Raw genomic sequence first — 20110 nt, 5'->3', positions numbered from 1 at the left:
GTGTGGTGATCATATCCTATATTTCAATAATAATCCACATTTGTAAAGCGCGAACCATCACCCGTTAGGGTCTCTTGGCGCTGGGGGCCGTCGGGAAGATTAAGCAAGCTACTGCCCAGAGTCACATGGTGCTGAGCTAATCTGCCGCCGGCCCGAGGATCGAACCGTGATCCCCAGATTCCGGAGTCAGTCACCCTGGCCGCGGCGCCACACCTCTCCCCTCAATGGGATGTTTTGCTAAAGATCTTACATTACATAGAATATTCTTGGGACTAGTTATGTCTTGATCAAGTTAATTTTTTGGATGCAGTGTGCTAGACGTAATTAGATCTCTTTGAAAGAGGCAGGTCCCCCAAGCTACTGGCCCTTCCAGCACAATTGGGAAATTTCTAGGGCAACAAATGTTAACAGAGTGACTGGTTAATTCCCTAGTTCTGATATTAAGCAGAGTTTTAGCAGAATAGGTTAGTCGGTTCGTGGTTAGAGTGCTTACCCTGTTTTGAACAGCATTTCCTGCCTCTGGGCTCATCCGGGCGCGGACGGGCGCAGACGGGCTTGCCTTTGGTGCAAATAATGCAAGTGATATTTAAAAATCAAACGCAAGTGCGAGTGCGATTGATTAAGTGGACTCCCGGCTTCCGCCTCAGGATCACTAGGTGCTGCGCGTACATGCTATTGCGGACATTTATGCAATCCAGGAAAAATAACTAGCCCGCTACCTGTTGCTTCCCTCAAGATGGTGGCCACTTCAACTGGCAGTCTTCTAATGCAGCCAAAATACCCCCCGGTCAGCGCCTAAGTCGGCTGTTTGCGGTGAATGCGTAGGATGGCTGAACACAATTTAAAATAATGCAAGTGATATTTAAAAATCAAACGCAAATTCGAGTGCGAGTGGGCCCGGGCTTGGGAAACTACCAAAACCATACATTTCTGTAAAATAGACACCGGGGGAGTCCAGTGAGGTATGGCTTTTGTGGGTGCCCCAAGATTTTCCTACCCAGAATCCCCTGCAAACATCAAATTTAGCTGAAAAAATCAAGTTTTTCTCAAATTTCTGTCTGGGAAAGTTCTGGAATCTACGTGGATCCATTATATGCCTACCACCCAGTGTTTCCCCAGATCTCCCGATAAAAATGATACCTTACTAGCATGGGTGGGTCAAGTACCCACGACAGGCAAGGGCCCAAATCCTATTGAGGAGACATCAAAATGACCTATCACAAAGCCATCTGGCTTTTGGTCCCGGGCTCGGTGGCCATCTTGGGAAACTACCAAACCCACACATTTCTGAAAACTAGGCACCCGTGGGAGTCCAGCGAGGTATGGCTTGCATGGGTCTCCCAACGTTTTCCTACCCAGAATCTTTTGCAAACCTCAAATTTAGCTGAATAAAATCACCTTTTTCTCAAATTTCTGTCTGGTAAAGTTCTGGAATCTACGTAGATCCAAACGTTTCCTACCACCCAGCGTTCCCCCAGGTCTCCCGATAAAAACAATACCTCACTTGCGTGGTTGGGTCAAGCACCCGCGACAGGCAAGGGCCCAAAAAGTATTGAGGAGACATCAAAATGACCTATCGCAAAACAACCTGGTTTTGCAAGGGAGGTCATCTGGGTTTTTGGCTCTGGGCTCTGCAGCCATCTTGGGAAAGTACAAAACCCACACATTTCTGAAAACTAGACACCCGGGGGAGTCTAGTGAGGTATGGCTTGTATGGATCCCTCAATGTTTCCCTACCCAAAATGCCCTGCAAACCTCAAATTTAGCTGAAAAAAACAAATTTTCCTCATTTTTTTGGGTGGAATCACCGGGCTGGCACAAATGTCTTACCCCACAGCATTCCTCTCTGTCTCCCGAGTAAAATGATACCTCACTTGTGTGGGTAGGGCAAGGGCCTGTGACTGGGCAAAGCCCAAAACATAGGGATTTAGTGTAACACCGACAATTCTTAAGCACAATTTTTTTTGGGTGGGACATATGTGCTGGAACGGTGATTCAACACAAAAATATGTGGGAAAATATTTTTTTCAGCTAAATTTGAGGTTTGCAGGGGATTCTGGGTATGGAAACATTGGGGGATCCACGCAAGCCATACCTCGTTGGACTCCCAAGGGGGTCTAATTTTCTGAAATGTCTGGGTTTGGTAGGTTTCCCTAGATGGCGGCGAGCACGGGCCAAAATCCAGGTGCCCTCCCAAAATCAGGTAGTTTTATTATAGGTAAATTTGAAGTCTCCACTATACGATTTGGGCCATTTCCTGTGTCAGCCACTATGCCTACCCACACAAGTGAGGTACCATTTTTATCGAGAGACCTGGAGGAACGCTGGGTAGTAGGAAATGTGTGTTAGCCCAGTGATCCTTCAACTTCTCACACAGAAATGTGAGAAAAAAATAGATTTTTTCAACAACATTTGAGGTTTGCAGGGGATTTTGGGTAGGGAAATGTAGGGGACTCACGCAAGCCATACCTTGCAGGACTCCCCCGGGTGTCTAGTTTTCAGAAATATGTGCGTTTTGTCGGACTCCTGCTCCTGCTCGACTGCTGTTCCAGTCCGCTGCTTGCTGCTCACCGACCGCCACAGAGTGCTACAGAGTGCCGGCGCTGGGAGAAGGGAGTCGCGGTGCAAGCGGCCCCGTGTACCCGTGTTCCCGTGCTCCCGTACTGACTGCACCGTCCTGCCGTACCATTGCCGCGGGTTGCCATGAGGATAAAGGAGAAAGAGGAGACAGCTGTGGGGGCCCTGTATGCGGCTTCTCTCTTGGCAGGTCGCCAAGGTGAGCAAGACAGTGTGTGGGCATGAGGGCGTGTGGCCGCCGGACAAAATCCTGCCGAGACTCTGCTCGTAGGAGGTAGGAGGAGGCAGGAGGCAAGAGCGGTAGGTTTCCCGGGCGCCCCCCCACTCCCAGCAGTGGCAGTAGCAGGACTGTTCAACGGAATACCCGTGAGAGGGGTGCATGGGTGCACAGGAATAGGGGGTGCGAATTCCACCTGCAGCCCCCTAGAACCAGCAACTGCAGCAGTACCAGGATCAGACAAAGCCATAAAGCCACAAAATATTTAAAAGGATGCAAAATCTTCCAGTAAGCCCCCGAGCACCAGTGCCAGTATCAGTGCCAGTATCAGTATCAGACCAAGCCACAAAGCCACAAACCTACAAATCACGTGTCAGAGGAGGCGCTTGTGCAGTGAGCAGCAGCAGGAGGAGGGAAAGCTGCAGAGCTCCGGCGTTTTCTCATAACGCCGGCGTTTACAAGCCGGGGAGAAGCGGCCCTCGTCCCCCGTATTCCGGCCTCGGAAGGTTAGTGCTGTGCTAGTGCTACCGGAAAATCAGCGTGCAGCGAGGGGCGGAAAGTGATCGCGAGCGCGGCCGCTGTTAGAGGCGGCTGCAAAAGTAAGAGCCCAGTGGGTTGACTGAGGAGGCAGACATACTAGGTCTTCTAGCCTGCGGTTCCCCCGAGAGTTCCGCTCGTAGCCCTTCTTAGACCAATAGCACGCTCGAGATAAAAACCACCTCCACCGCCGCAGCTGCAACAGCCGTGCTAACAACCGCCCCAACAGCCGCCCCAAGACCCGCCCCGCTTGGAGGCTCAGAACCGGCAGCGGCGGTTAATTCTTCCGACTTGCCAGCAATCAGTCATGGGAAAAGATATATCAGCTTCGGATTTTTAATCCTTTCTTCACTTTTGAACTTTTTTCTGGACACGCATTTCCAGCTCTTAAGAGATCCTCATATACCGTTTGCTCAGACCAGAAGGAGGAAGTCAGAAGGCGGAGTGCAGCTTTGCCCTAGCGAGGTTCAGCAGGGAAGGAAGAAGTCACCCTCTCCTCGCTGTTCGCCGTGCCCTGAAGCCCAATTATTAAACAAAGAGTAATAAAGACTGACAAAGCGACAAAGGACAGTAAAGCCTAATAAAGCACAGGAGAAGGAAAAAAAAAGAGAAATAGAAGGAAAAGCCCTTCTCTCACAACGATGCAAACAAGGAGCTGTACACAACCACAAAGCACTCATCGCCCCCACAAGACCGCCAAATGACAGAAGACTAAGCTGCTGTACTCTCAAGTGGGAGGCAGTGGGTGTCAGATATCCCCACGCCCCCGCGATTTGCTGGAGCAGTTTGAGCAGTCGGAGCTCGCCTCGAGGGGTCAATAGAGGCGCGAAAGAGGGAAAAAATGCAAACAAACCCCCCTTCACAGCCAACCAAATGGAAAAATAGTGGTGCCAGCGTTATCAGGGAATATTTCTCTCGGATCGATCAATTGAATAATAGTGCCCTTCACTCCACACACAACAAGAATACAAGTCCTCACAATCAACTTGCAACAGTTCCAACTTCTCCTCATTTGGTCTCCCTTTACCCCGAAATAATCGTTCGTGGTAGGGACTCACCACTGCATCTCCTGCCCGCTCAAAATTACCCTCACTTTCTTTAAATCGGCAATTTCCACATCCTAGACCAGACGAATCACAAAAAATTAAGTCTCCCTTGGCTCTGCCAGCCCCTTCTGTTACGCTGATTCCCCACAGAGCTACTCATGAACTAGAGCCCGAGTCAGAAGCTACAACCCCTCAAAGGGCCAAAGTTAAAATTCCATCACAAGATTCAGTTCGTAAATCACCAGAGTCTATAATATGGATCTCGTCGACCCACTCTCCAACACAAGCTCTTCAGCTTCACACCTTACAAAGTTCGTCACTTACTGAAGAAAAATTAAAACTACCCAATGGTCTATTGGAAGACCACATTCAAAAACTCAGTTTTGATTTCCCTTCGCTAACATCTACTCCGTTTCCAGCAGTTGAAAACACTTCAGTCTCTCTGGGATTAAAGATCTAAGCCAGCATGAGACTAAGGTTCGTGCTCTTAATGCCCCCCCAGCAAATATCAACAGCTGCAATGCCGGAACCAAAATTCGTAGTTTTCACCAAGACACAAACAAGAGTTCTCAAAAGAATCAATCCTTATTAAGCAGTTCAGATATCAACGTACTTTCAGCCCACCCCCACTTCTTTGAAAAAAAACACTCCCTAATAGAACCCAGGCAAGGGGACCCGCATGACATTCCAACAATGCTCAAGGTCGAGGCTCTTCTCTCAGTCACCAATCAAGCCCTGAACTCAATGGCCAAAGCCGCTCATATGCACGCAGACAAACTGGACGTTCAGATTATTATTCTACACTCAGTAGCCGACTCAATAATGGGAATAGACTGAAAGCTCGAGCAATTAAACTCTCTGATACGTAGAGCTCAAAACAACGTGGAACAAAATCAAATTCCAAGCTTGAATCCAAGCTTGAATCCAAACGAAAACATAAACCTAAACTTAAATCAAAAATATAATGGCTGCAATTGTAATCCGTTATTAAAAAAATTAGAATCACTTCTGGAAATAATGTCCACTCTAATTGAAGATTTGAAGAAAGAGGCCCAGGCCAGGCCTCAGAAAATATCTATTTCTCCACATCCTCAAACTCAGAGCAAGTCAACTATAACAAAAGCATGCTCACACAGTGCAGAGCGTTCAAGTTGTAATAAGAATGGCACGAGAACAAATCATCAATCTCACAATGTTAAGTCAAGCAGCCAACGAGAACAGCCCCTCATTGCCGCTCAAGAGTATGTATCAGGCACCCAGAGAAGTGTCGATCACTCTGACTACATATCCATCCTAAACTCACTAACACTGAACGCCCAAGAAAAAATAACTTTACTTAACACCGAAACTGTGTTAGCCAACTCATTGAGTCTTGCTAGGCCCCCAAACACGACCATACAAACCTCGATGGAAGGAAACCCCTTGTCCAGGAAGAACAGGACGAAATTAAAGAAATTAAATAAAGCCAAAAAAAAGGGCAACGCACTACTACAGTGGCTAGGAACAGATTAGAGTGACCCAACAACTAACTCAATTCCGTCATCTGTAAAATCTGTCCATCACTATGAAGAAATTATTGAAAAATTGGATGTGACTTTAACTAAGGTTAGCAATGACCACAATACCCGCCAGATCAAGTGCAGAATTTAATGAACCCAACGGAAACAAAAGAAATCACAGAGAATAATAAAAATCTAAAATCTCACAGAAATTCCACTAAGACCAGGGAACATTTTATCAAATCGCTTAACAAAAGTTCTCCGCTTATCCAAGGTGCAAAAAAATCCATTGATCAGGACCCAAAGCATGAAGCTATAAATTACCATGATGTAATTCACTTGCCTAAAATAGAGGAGGAAGCAACAAATACTGAAATACTCACAGAAGTGTCATCAACACGAGTTAAAACGAGGGACGAGTATGAAAAAAACCAAACAGACAAACCCCGGACTCCAATGGAAAGAGCCGAATACATGACACAGCCCCCTCAAGAAATAGCCAGAGGAAGCGACCTCCACACAGACGTTTGCCTCTCGAGTCCTAACTCAAACAACCAAGACGATTTAGAGTATTCACTTAACGAAAAGTTACACATCGAGACATTAGTGGCACGCCCCAAACAACAATATCTGAATAAATCGAAACCTAACCTTCGAGAGTTACCTTCCCAGCCTCAAGAACACAAAAAATACTATTGTATCCAGAATACGTATCCCAAGGAAAATGGGACATCTTAAATAGAGGAAACATTTTAAAGTTATGCTTGCAGCTCCCCGGACTAGAAAATGTAAGATCAACGGATATCGAAAGTGTGGCTTTTCTTGAACCTGAACAGGGACAGAATAAAAAATGAATCGACGGTGGTAACCTTCTACAATAAAGACCAGGCCTCAATCCTAATGAATAACAAAAACCAACTGAGCAACTGGGGCGTTCGGGTCAGTCTCCCTACCAACGCTAAATACCCAGATTTCCTAAAAGATAAAATATGCAACTCCCCAATGGCTGGGAATAACAAACTAGTGCTAAAACAGGACAAGAACATCCAGCAACCATCCTCAATATTATGCGTCCCTCGACCAGGAACAAAAACAGTGCCCTGGATAGAGAACCCACTTCAAATAATAGCGTCAAAAGCGGGTGGCCCACGCAAATGTGTACTCATGCCTGATAAATCTCAAGATTGGTCTTGGCTTTCCCAGGCCTTAGGGTAAGACACAGGAAACATTGAATGAAGATAAAACCAACTACGATAAAATACACTATCCTAATATTTGTTTTTGGAACATTCGAGGCTTAACAAAAGAGAAAACTGAACGGCTAACCATGGGCCTCCAGAAGACCCAGGACATATTTGCTCTTCCAAGAAACTTGGGCCCTGGAAAACACCATCTGGGAGGGTTTTACTGTTATTGAATCTCATGCCATTCCTTCTGTTGCAGGTGGCCATGCCTCTGGAGGTGTGCTGATCGCCGTGAAGAATACTGTGGTTGCAAAGGTATCACTGCTCTTTAAAGGCCAGGGTGACTACATTTTTATTAGCATCGAGATTCAATGCCATGACAAGGAAAAATTGAGACAACAAAAAATTATCCTCGGTTGCGTCTACTTGCATCCCTCCAAAATAAGACGAGAGGCCACACTGAGCAAAATGCTTCCTGATATTAACAACCTCGATGCTCATCACCCAAACGATATATGGCTGATAATGGGCGACTTTAACTCCAATCTAATGGAGGCAGGCTCCACCCTTACTTTTCAACCATCTTCAGTCAACAAATGTGGAGTGGTGTGGCTCACTGGTTAGAGGCGGCAGACCCGGAAGCAGAGAACGGCCCGGGACCAGGGTTCAATTCCCGACGTGGCAGGGTCGTGGACCAGGGTCAGCGGACTCAATAATTCTCGCCTTGGTGCCTACTCTAACCAGGGATCACACTCGGCAACTCTGGGCATTAGCTTGCCTCATCTCTACAACGGCCCCTCACATTCACCGGGGATGCCTGGTTTCACCTTGGAGATACCCAGTAGGGACCATCTCACAGGGATAGCCAGGACGGGTTCCCCAGCGGTCTACAGCGCCACGACGCCTCAGGGCAGCAGTGCGCTTTACAAGACACATACATTTACATTTACATTTTATCCCTGAGGTAAAATCCCAGTTCCAATGGAGGGAAGGCAAAGGGATAAAATTGGCAACATACCTAAACCAACTAGGCCTCCACATTTTAAATGGAAGAATCGATTCAGATCAACCAGCGGCATATACTCATGTATCTTCCTCCTGAATGGCCACTCTGGATTACACATGGATTTCAGTTACTCACTTCCAGTTGGTAAAACAGTTTTTGGTAACTCCTTCATCAGAGAGCGTTCACGCAATTTTAACGTGCAAAATTGATCTTTGGCATTCCCACCGCCCGAAAATTCCCTTGATTGGAAAATAATCCAACCTAGAGATCATAAGAAAATTGAGATGGTCTGAGGGCAATCGGGAAACGATTGAAGCGAAGGTGGACGTTCTTCTGACCAAATGGGAACTAGATTGTAATACTCATTTGACAGCATCATCATGGGAAATCATTGTGGCCGACTTCAGAGAACAATGAGCCTCAAAGTCAACAAAAAGTCTAGACAAAGGCCGTCCGGTTTCATCTTCCCTCTCAGAGCAAAAGCAACTCATAATTAACACCAAATATAAACTAAATAATTTACAGCAAAATCATGCTAATAATGAAAGTGCATATAAGCTACTCGAAAAGAATATAGGAAGGCCAGGTTTATCATTAAGAGATTGGAAGAAGAACACCACTGGGCAGCTTCCCATGAGATTATAAAATCAAAGGACCAAAGAAAATTCTGGAGTTGGATAAACAAGGCTACTAAAATTGCTAAACCACCTAGTGCAACAAACATCTCTCCTGCCGACTGGGAGGTTTAAATCAAAGTTCTTTATACAGAACCGAAAGGCATTAACTGCAACAGCCTTTCCATCCCTAATCACACTAATTCCCACGATGATACAATGCCAATTGTTAAGATAACCCCAAATCAAATTGCGCTTATAATAAAGAAAATGCGATCAGGGGGTGCCCCAGGACCTAACGGTATTCCCACCCTAGTACATAAAGCCTCTGCCCAGAAATGGGCCATGCTGCTGGTTCCTCTTTTTGAGACAGCAATACTGGGTGGATCTATCCCAGTTTCCTGGCGAGGATTGTTACTCGTCCCCATCCATAAAAAAGGCTCACGCTCCAGCCCTGACAACTATCGGATGATAGCTCTTCTCGATGTAGACGGGAAGGCATACGCAAGTGTCCTTCTATCAGAATTAAAAACTTGGGTGGAAAATTGCAATTTAATTCCCTTCACATAAACCGGCTTCCAAAAGGGCTGCCACATTGAAGATAATTTGATCTGCTTAGCCCATATGATCGAGACCACACTAGCCACGAAAGGTAAATCACTATACTTGGGCTTTATTGACTTTCGGAAGGCTTTTGATAGCGTGATTCGCCCCAAACTTTGGGAAAAATTGGCAAAATGGGGCATCCCTCAGCCTTTACTGAAAGCTCTCATAGCTCTATATACAGATACCTGGGTGAAAATAAGAGTCACCTCGAGATGGTCATCAACTAATAAAATCTTTACCAACAAAGGCCTAAAACAAGGATGCATTCTTGCATCCTTACTCTTTAATCAGTATCTTGCAGACCTACCTGAATGGCTAGCACGTTGCCGAGCTTTTCCCCCGAGAATTGAATTAACAAAAATCCAAACTTTGCAATATGCTGACGATACTATCTTACTCAATCAAACCCAGGTGGGCCTCCAAATACTATTCAACTCCATCATCTTTTATTGCAAAACCAACACACTGGAGATCTATATTACCAAAACCAAAGTGATGACAGTTTCCTCCTCGAAAACAAGAAAGAGCACTTGGTTCATTGAGGGGAAGGCATGAAGGCATTGGAATAAGTCACCGCATATAAATACCTGGGTGCCTGGATGGATGTATGACGTTATAACGCATACTTTTACTCCGCAGACCATTACAACGCGACTTTTACTCCGCATACCGTTACAACGCATAGCGCCTTGGGGCGCTGGATAGTGGTAAGTATAATTTACTATTCTAACTCCAGTCCCCGTGGACCCTAGGGAAGGTGTTGGATAGTAAATTATACTTATTCCCTATCCTAGAGCGCCCCCCAGCGCAATGCGTTGTAATGGTATGCGGAGTAATGGTCGCGTTGTAATGGGTCTGTGGAGTAAAAGATCCGTTGTAACGGGTGTATACCGCCTGGATAGATCATAAAGGAAGACCGACCGCGCACATAACCGCAATGCAGGGTGTCGCCCGCAGCCTGGAGGGGGCTTTCATAAGAACAAAGAGAGCCCTCCATTCCCCGGATTTTGCTCCATTAATAGGACTGATAGGCGCAAAATTCCTGCCGACAATAGCCTTCGGTGCCACAACCTATAAAGACAAAATGTCCATCTGGCTAGATAGAGCTCAGTCAGCATGCTTTGGTAGAGTGTTCCAACTACCAAACTCGACTTCACATGCCCAAATCTGAATGGAATTCTCGCTGTCTTCCCAACACTGGGTTATGAGTGCAAGATTTATTGCTTATAGTGTAAAAACAAAACTAGCTTGTCCTCACACTCTAAAGGGCTGTATATGGTCATTGCTCAGCAATCCCGACACATCTTGGAATAAATACTTGACATACTGCTTGGAAACATTAAAGGCCCAGGATATATGGATAATTTCGTTACCTATAGAGACAATATCCAAACTTCTGACTAAACAAGCAAAAATACTGTCCTATGAACATGACGCACAATCACTGTTAAAGCTCTTTCACAGCAGTTGGGCTTCTAAACTCTGCACTCCAAAAACACTACCGGTCTATCTCTCATCGCCTATGAAACCACAGGTAAAACACCAATTAATGAGATTACATTTTGACTTAATCCCACTGATGGCGTATAAGTTCGGACAAGGATATAAGAAAGCTGCCCCCACACAATGCCGTTTCTGCAAACAAGAGGAAGAAAACCTAATTCACATCTTGTGCATCTGTAGATGCTTACTCGCCCTACGAACTTTCTGGCTTCGTCCTATTTGGCTTTCTCTTAACATCAGGACATGTCAAGAAGCACTAGAATTATGCATGAGGGGCGACTCATCTCAGATGGCTACTCGCTTTGTAAAATTTATGTTTGAAATTAACCTTTTGTTACCACTAGGTGACCAAGAATGAACTCTAATTTCCAAAACTAATTTTTCCTTTTTTATGTGCTCACTGTTTTTTTAGGATTTGATTAGTGCTTTTTAATTTTTAACCAGTGCCTGAACGAATTGCAATGATTTTAATTAATTATGCAAATAAAACACTTACTTACTTACTTTTGTGGATTTCCCTATATGGCCGCCGAGCCCGGGGTCAAAAACTCATGGGATCCCTCTAGCAAAACCAGGTTGTTTTGTGATAGGGAATTTTTGATATGCCTCAATAGGTTTTGGTCCATTGCCTGTTGTGGGTACTTGACCACCCACGCAAGTGAAGTATCATTTTTATCAGGAGACTTGGGGGAATGCTGGATAGTAGGAAATTTGTGGATCCATGCAGATTTCATAACTTTCCCACACTGAAATCTTTAGAAAAAAGTGACTTTCTTCAGTTAAATTTGAGGTTTCCAGGGTATTCTGGGTAGGGAAATGTTGGGGGACCCAAGCAAGCCATACCTTGCTGGACTCCCCCTGGTGCTTAGTTTTTAATAATGTGTGGGTGTGGTAGGGTTCCCCTGTGCAAAACCATGTTGTTTTGTGATAGGTAATTTTGATTTCGCCTCAATTGGTTTTGGGCCCTTGCCTGTCGCGGGTACTTGACCCACCCACACAAGTGAGGTACCATTTTTCTCGGAAGGCTTTGGGAAATGCGGGGTGGGTTGAATGTTGTGGATCCACACAGATTCCAGAACTTTGCACCATAGAAATGTGAGGAAATTTAGTTTTTTCTTTACAAATTGAGGTTTTCAAGGGATTCTGGGTAGCAGAACCTGGTGAAAGCCAGGCAAATCACCCCATCATGGATTCCCCTGGGTGTCTACTTTCAGAAAATGTATAGGTTTGCTAGGTTTCCCTATGTGCCAGTAGAGCTAGGGTTCAAAATCTACAGCTAGGCACTTTGCAAAAAAGAGTCAGTTTCACTGTGAAAATGTGGTATGTCCATGTAGCGTTTTGGGACATTTCCTGTCTGGGGCACTAGGCCTACCTACACAAGTGAGGTATCAATTTTCTCGCAAGACATTGGAAAACACGGGGTGGGTGGAATTTTGTGGATCCAAGCACATTCCAGAACTTTCCACCACAGAAATGTGATGAAAATGTGTTTTTTGGGACAAATTTTGAGGTTTGCAATTGATTCTGGGTAACAGAAGCTGGTGAAAGCCAAACAAGTCACCCCATCCTGGATTTCCCTGGATGTTTAGTTTTCAAAAATGTATAGGTGTGCTAGGTTTCCCTAAGTGCCGGCAGAGCTTGGATTCAAAATCTACAGCTATGCACTTTGCAAAAAAAGTGTCAGTTTTCACTCTGAAAATATGGTGTTTCCATGTTGCGTTTTGGGCCGTTTCCTGTCATGTGCACTAGACCTACTCAGAGAAGTGGACACATTTTGAGGTTTGCAAGGGATTCTGGGTAACAGAACCTGGTTAGAGCCAGACAAGCCACCCCATCCTGGATTTCCCTGGGTGTCTAGTATTCACAAAAGTATAGGTTGGCTCAGTTTCCCTAGGTGCCGGCAGAGCTAGGGTTCAAAATATAGAGCTAGGCACTTTGCAAACAAAGGGTCCCTTTTCATTGTGAAAATGTGGTGTATCCAGGTTGCGTTTTGGGCTGTTTCGTGTCACGGGCACTAGGCCTACCCATACAAGTGAAGTACCATTTTTCTCAGAAGACTTTAGGGAACGCGGGGTGGGTGGAATTTTGTGGATCCATGCAGATTCCATAACTTTCCACCACAGAAATGTGAAGAAAATGTGTTTTTAAAAAAGAAAATTAGTTTTAGGTTTGCAAGGGATTCTGGGTAACAGAACCTGGTGAGAGCTAGTCAAGTCACCCCATCCTGGATTTCCCTGGTTGTCTAGTTTTTAAAAATGTGGTCTTCCCATGTTGTGTTTTGGGCCGTTTCCTGTCATGGGCACTAGGCCTACCCACAGAAGTGAGATACCATTTTTCTTGGAAGACTTTGGGGAACGCGGGGTGGGGGGGATTTTGTGGATCATTCAGATTCCAGAACTTCCCACCACAGAAATGTGAGGAAAGTGTGTTTTTGGGACACATTTTGAGGTTTGGGAAGGGATTCTGGGTAACAGAACCTGGTGAGAGCCAGTCAAATCACCCCATACTGGATTCCCATGGGTGTCTAGTTTTCACAAATGTATAGGTTTGCTAGGTTTCCCTAGGTGCCAGCAGAGATAGGGTTCAAAATCTACAGCTAGGCACTTTGCAAAAAATGGATCAGTTTTCACTGTGAAAATGTGGTGTGTCCATGTTGTGTTTTGGACCATTTTATGTCGCGGGCACTAGGCTTACCCACACAAGTGAAGTAGCATTGTTCTCAGAAGACTTTGGGGAAGGGGGGGTGGTTGGACTTTTTTGTATCCACACAGATTCCATAACTTTCCACCACAGAAATGTGAGGACAATTTGTTTTTTTGACAACTTTTTAGGTTTGCAAGCGATTCTGGTTAATAGAACCTGGTGAAAGCCAGTCAAGTCACCCCATCCTGGATTCCCCTTGGTGTCTGGTTCTCAAAAATATATAGTTTTGCTAGGTTTCCCTGGGTGCCCACAGAGCTAGGGTTCAAAATCTACAGCTAGGCACTTTGCAAAAAAAGGGTCGGTTTTCACTGTAAAAATAAAGTGTGTCCACATTCCGGTTTGAGTCGTTTTCTGTCACGGGCACGAGGCCTACCCACACAAGTGAGGTACCATTTTTATTGGGAGGCTTAGGGTAACAAAGATTTGTAGAGCAACTGTTATTACCTATTGACATTCGATGCATTTCTGCCTTCCAAATGAAAGACAATATGTAAGAAAGAAGTCATTTTGAAAAATGACCTATAATTCTCATGCTAGTATGGGTAATCACATTTTCGGAAATGTGCAAATATCTAGAGTTTCTAAACTCTATATTTTGTTCCAATTTCAGAAATACATAGGTGTCTTTCATACCGATTTTTTCATGTATATATTTTCCCAAATTAATTGTTATATACCCGGTACATAATAATAAAACCATTGCAAGACAGTGCCCAGTTATTGGCTTTGGGTTTGTCGGGTTCTTGGTGAACCTACAAGTCCTATATATCCCCACAACCCGAAGGTTCATCAGTGATGTCATTTGGGATGTCATAAGTGATGTCATCAGTGATGTCACTGACCATGTCATGAGTGATTTAATATGTGACCTCATCAGCAGTGCATTGCGGGTGCACGAGTTATAGTTAGCTGAACTAACTATAACAGGGGAATTTCTATGGTTTTGTACGAGTGAAATGTCCAACTAACTATAACGCCCCTGAAACCTATGGTTTTTTCAGTGAATTTCTAAGGTTTTTTTAAATGTTAATTTCTAACTATAATGTGCTTGAAACCTATGGTTTTTTCAGTGAATGTCAAAGGTTTTTTAAATGTTAATTTCTAACTATAATGTGCTTGAAACCTATAGTTTTTTCAGTGAATGTCAAAGGTTTTTTAAATGCTAATTTTTAACTATAACGTGCCGGAAACCTATGGTTTTTTCACTGAATTTCAAAGGTTTTTTAAATGCTAATTTCTATCTATGCCTACAGAGGTAGGACATGTACAGAAAGAAGAAAAAAGGCACAGAAAGAAGCAAAAGAAATGCAGAAAGAAGCAACAAAAGTCCACAAAGATGAAGAAAAGTGCAGGAAGAAGCACAATGTGCAGAAAGAACAAACAGAGGAGCAGAAAGAGGCCTTGTTGCAAAATCATCCTGTGCCCACAACTTTTTCAGATGGGTACTGGTGGAAACTGACTCTGACAAACCATGCCTAGAGCCAGTGCTATGCTAAATGACACTTAGAATACAGTGAAAACACCTACATACACTAGGGAACACTATGCGTTGGGGTACCCCTGTGATTAGCATGGCCTCCTCTGTAAGTCCCTAGTACATAATAGGACAGGGGGATTAAAACCACCTCCTAAAACGTGCCACAGGGTGCATTTTCACAGTGGTGAAGGGAGGGGGGCCTGAGGCGACATGTTTGCAAACACACCCAGTGGCCGTTTTAAGTTGGGAGATAAAGTCCCCTTGAATCCTGAGGGTCCCTGTGGTCCAACTAGCCCACTAAGTACCTCCAGTAAGCGCCACAGAGCTGTGTTGCACAGAGGTGTAAAAAGGGGCATGGCCTGGATGACCTCTCTGCAACGCAGGCCTGTGGTGCTTACCGGAGGTACCTGGTGGCCTAGTTGGCTCACAGGGGCCCTCAGGATTGAAGGGAACTTAATTCCCCAACTTAAAACACGCCACAGGTGTGTTTAAACAAGTCACCTCTGGCCGGCCCCCTCCCTTCACCACTGTGCAAAGGCACCCTGTGGCACGATTTAAGTTGGGGGATTAAGTCCCCTTGAATCCTGAGAGTCCCTGGGTCCAACTAGCACACCACGTACCTCCAGTAAGCACCACAGAGCTGCATTGCAGAGTGGTGGTCCAAGGCCATGGACCATTTTACACCTCTCTGCAATGGAACTCTGTGGCACCTACTGGCCGTACCTGGTGGGTTAGTTGGCCCTAGAGACCCTCAGGATTCAAGGGGCATTAATTCCCCAACTTAAAACAACCACAGGGCACTTTTGCACAATTGTGACATCAAGCCAAGCCCCCTACCTGCACCACTGCACAAATGCACCCCCTGATGCGTTGTAAATTGGGGGATTAAGTCCCCCTGAGTCTGGGACCTGAGATGACATGTGTGCAAACACACCCTGTGGTGCGTTTTAAGTTTGGGAATTAATTCCTCTTCAATTCTGAGGGTCCCTGGGGGCCAACTAGTCCACCACTTACCTCCAGTAAGCGCCACAGCTATGTTACAGAGTGATGTAAAAAGGGGCATGGCCTGGCCACCTATCTGCAACGCAGAACAGTGGTGCTTACTGGAGGTAAGTGGTGGGCTAGTTGGCACCCAGGGAGCCTCAGGATTGAAGAGGAATTCATTCCCCAACTTAAAACACGCCACAGGGTGTGTTTGCACACATGTAACCTCAGGCCCCGCCCCTCCCTTCACCACTGTGCAAAAAAGCACCCTATGGCGCGTTTTGAGTTAGGGGATAAAGTCCCTTGAATCCTGATGGTCCCTGGGATTCAACTAGCTCACCAGGTACCTCCAGTAAGTGCCACAGAGCTGTGCTGCAGAGAGGTGTATATAGGAGCGTGGCCTCTGTACACCTCTCTGCAACGCAGCTCCCTGGCACATACTGGAGGTACCTGGTAGGCTAGTTGGCCCCCAGGGACCCTCAATATTCAAGGGGAATTAATTCCCCAACTTACAACTCACCAGGGGGCGCATTTGCACAGAGGTGAAGGCCACAGGGCAGGTTAGCACACATGTCACCTCAGGCCCGCCCCTGAGGTGACATGTGTGCAAACACACCCTGTGGCGCATTTTAAGTTGGGGAATTAATTCATCTTCAATCCTGAGGGTCACTGGGAGCCAACTAGCCAACCAGGTACCTCCAGTATGCGCCAGGGAGCTGCGTTGCAGAGAGGTGTAAAAAGGGGCGTGGCATCATTACACCTCTCGGCAAGGCAGCCCCCTGGCGCCTCTCTGCAACCCAGCTCTGGGGCTTTATTTAAATGAAGCACGGGAGCCTGCACTTCGTTTTTTTATTTTTGCGGCTTGATCTGCGGGTCCTCCGCACAACCCACGTTTTAAAAAAAACAAAAATGCTTTTTATGACCTTGGGGGTACTTGTGGGACCCCCTAAGCAGGCCTAGGGTGTCAGGGTGTTTCTACCCTGCCCCCTTTTCTTGTTTTGCACCTTAGTTTTTCTGTTTTCCTGTGCCTTGGTTCTACCGAGGCACAAGATGGCTGCCAACACTTCCTGGCTTGGAGTCTTGAGCCAATTAGCATGTAGCTTGTGATTGACAGGGTGCGCAGATCCACCATGCCTCTATATATTGATATATTTTTTATAGGTATTTTATATATATATATATTCACTGAAAAACCACAGGTTTCAGGGGTGTTATAGTTAGCTGGACATTTCACTCGTACAAAACCATTGAAATTCCCCCGTTATAGTTAGTTGTACTAACAATAACTCGCGCGCCCGAAATCCACTGCTGATGATGTCACATATGACATCATTCATGACATGGTCAGTGACATCACTGATGACATCTCAAATGGAAATTCTTCACTATACCGCCAGGCTTTAAAAAGGTGAATGCAACGAAAGTCACTTGACGCATTGCAATGCAGTGCTTTCAAGGGGAGACCCCACAAAAAAGTACTCCTGCGGTACTGCAAGTATGAGGAAGCACGTGCATATTAGGCATCCGATCAACTTTGCCAGGGAGGAGTTAAGAAGATTGAGAAAGGTTCCTCCTGCTTCATCAGAAGGCCCGAGTACGAGTGGAGCAACACCATCAACCTCTACTGCACACCCTGATATTCGTCCCCAATTAGGCAAACTTAAATGACCTGTGTAAAATGTGGACGGCTGATAGCATATGGAGAACAGTCGGTGGATCTGGTGTGTCAAGCTGTTGACCACCACCATTGTTAGATTTATTTTCTCCTCTCCTCCCAGTTTTTAGTTAACTTTTCCCAGTTCTCGTTTTTTCCCCTGTGTTAAAAAAACAAACAAAAATACAAAATCGTTCAAAAAATCTCACCAAAAAAAAACAACAAAAAGAAAAAAAAGTTATTTTCAGAACTAACTAATCTGATTAAAGAAAGATCTAAACTAGTATGCTAGCGTGTGAAATTTAAGACAAATGTATATGTAGTGCATAATTGACTGTAAAAATAAATTTCTGATGTATGGAGAATGCATGAGTGCACAATTATAAGGAAGTGCTGCAGCATGACACTATAAACTGTTTAAGTACAGCGTGCTATAATACTTCCGAAGCACAAGGATGTAACATATGTACATAAATATGTTGCAACTCTGTACTTTGCTCTGCACAGCTGTACAAACGGCAGCCATGTGGTGACACAGGCCCCCCTTGCACTGTCATGGGGATGACCCGTACATTCACACAGTGTTAAGTTAGCATGGGTTTAGTAAGAAGTTAAAACGCCATTTTACTTTCCTGCTCTGCTTTGCACACGGCTCGCATTTGCGCTATTGTTTAGAGAAGGCCAAGTATTTTGCTTCACATGAGAAAGAAAGCAGTTTTTTCTGCATTTCTAAACTGCCTTGTTAGTTTTTTCGGTACAGTGAGCGCCTAGACAGTCAAGGTTATCCTGGACACTGTGTCTGTTGTTCAAAATGATCAGCGCACGTTCTAGGCATAACACACATGCAGCTGTGGCCACGTCAGATATTGGCGCGTTTAATAATGCACTGTGTAGGCATGATCACACACACTTGGAGAACATTTGTATGCTGAGCTCTTGTGCAGAATTCAATGTGATCCACTTCTGCTAAGTACCAGAGGTATGGGGCCGCCTAGCTAAGCCTATGAGACCTTCTATTAGTTATAAAATAACCACTAGCAAGGGAGGGTGGAATATAGGTGTATATTCAACCTGTTTCCATTAGCATTGTAACATGCTTTCTCCCATTGTATTTTATGGAATAATAACTATGCTAACAGTATTGATTCTGATAATATGTTCGCCTGTATTTGCTAAGAGGCTGTGCTTGAGATATCACAGTGTTAGAAATAAATATTTCAAACTTGCTCGTGTCTCATTTACTCCCTGTTTTGGACTGATATGAGAGTGTAACGAAAGAGTGTTCTTGTTTTCCACATCACCTGAGGTAGCCTAAGTTTCATGTTCTGGATTGACTAATCATAGGGGTTTTTGCTATGGGACGAAGAACCAATGAGTCACTGATGCTAGTCTGGTAGGGGATTTTGGGTACTAAGGTGAGTTTTGGCACATCCTAATTCTCTGAGGTCCTAAGTGACTATGCACAGTTCTGTGTAGGAACAGAATCCCTGCTACATGGCTCCCAACATGGTTTGGTCGTATTTACAAGACCCTTGAGTAGCTGATTTAAGGCGCCTACAAACAACCGCAATTGCAGTTATTAGGGCCTTAGTACAATATATCACCCGCAATGTCCAGGGCGGGGCCCCTGGTGTTGCGGCGCTTCCATCCGGACCAAGCGGTATGAAGCTTAGTCCCATAATGGTTAATGCAGTAATGGGCAAGCGTCCCCAAGAAAAGGATGATATGCCTTTCTGGCTTGCCGAGAAATTTGACCAACTGGAAGCAGTTTTTCCGAATACGACTCCAGTGGAAGCACACAGGATTCTGACCATTAGTTTGCCCAAGGACTTGGTACCGTGAGCCGGTGACTGTGAGTCATGGGGTAGGATTTTTGCGGCAGTGTACACGAGGTGCTTCGGCACTCCATCAATGACTGTCCTTCCTCGGTCATTAAGCGTGTTCAAGATGAGCACGGACCTGAGGCAGCGGTTGAATTGGGAATGAGGCTTTGCCGCATGTTTGACGTAGTTTCCCATCTCATCTTTGCTAATGTTAAGGGAGATGCGGTACGCTTTCAGGTGTCTAATGCCTTGCAGGCTGTTCCCGATGCCGATAAACCCCCACAGTTACCGAGAAATATTACGCCGGCTTATAAGACCATAGGCCGTAATAGTTTGGGTGTCAAGCCATTCTCCACTAAGGAGAAGAAACAAACACAGGCTTCTAAATCTGATAATGCAGATCAGCCTAAATCTCAAAAGCAGAATTGGGGTAAGAACAAAAAACAGGGGAAACAACAACAGAAATAGGAGTCGCGTCCTGCATCTCCAGTGCCTGCGTCTACTGATTGCATATATGATTTACGCGACCGCACTACGATTAAGTCACCTGATAGATTTCAGGTTTCTGATCAACGTTCTCCTCGTTCTTTACAGGACTCGTCGGCCTCATCGACCGGTGGTGGAAGAGGCGGCAGAGGTCGGGGTGGCCAGCAGAGTCGCGACCAACCCCGCCCGAAAGA

The 20110-nt window shown here is 45.3% G+C and overlaps 1 protein-coding gene across 2 annotated transcripts in view; it reads left to right on the top strand.

Annotated features, from left to right (window-relative positions):
• RGS11 (regulator of G protein signaling 11) overlaps positions 1 to 20110 on the top strand; it is a 2073835-nt gene that overhangs the window by 1529828 nt on the left and 523897 nt on the right. The gene's annotated exons all lie outside the window — the stretch shown is intronic.

This window comes from Lissotriton helveticus, chromosome 10 (assembly GCF_964261635.1).
Source record: "Lissotriton helveticus chromosome 10, aLisHel1.1, whole genome shotgun sequence".
Lineage (NCBI taxonomy): Eukaryota > Metazoa > Chordata > Amphibia > Caudata > Salamandridae > Lissotriton > Lissotriton helveticus.
The sequence above is the reverse complement of the archived record's forward strand: the minus strand, read 5'-3'. Positions and strand labels throughout refer to the sequence as shown.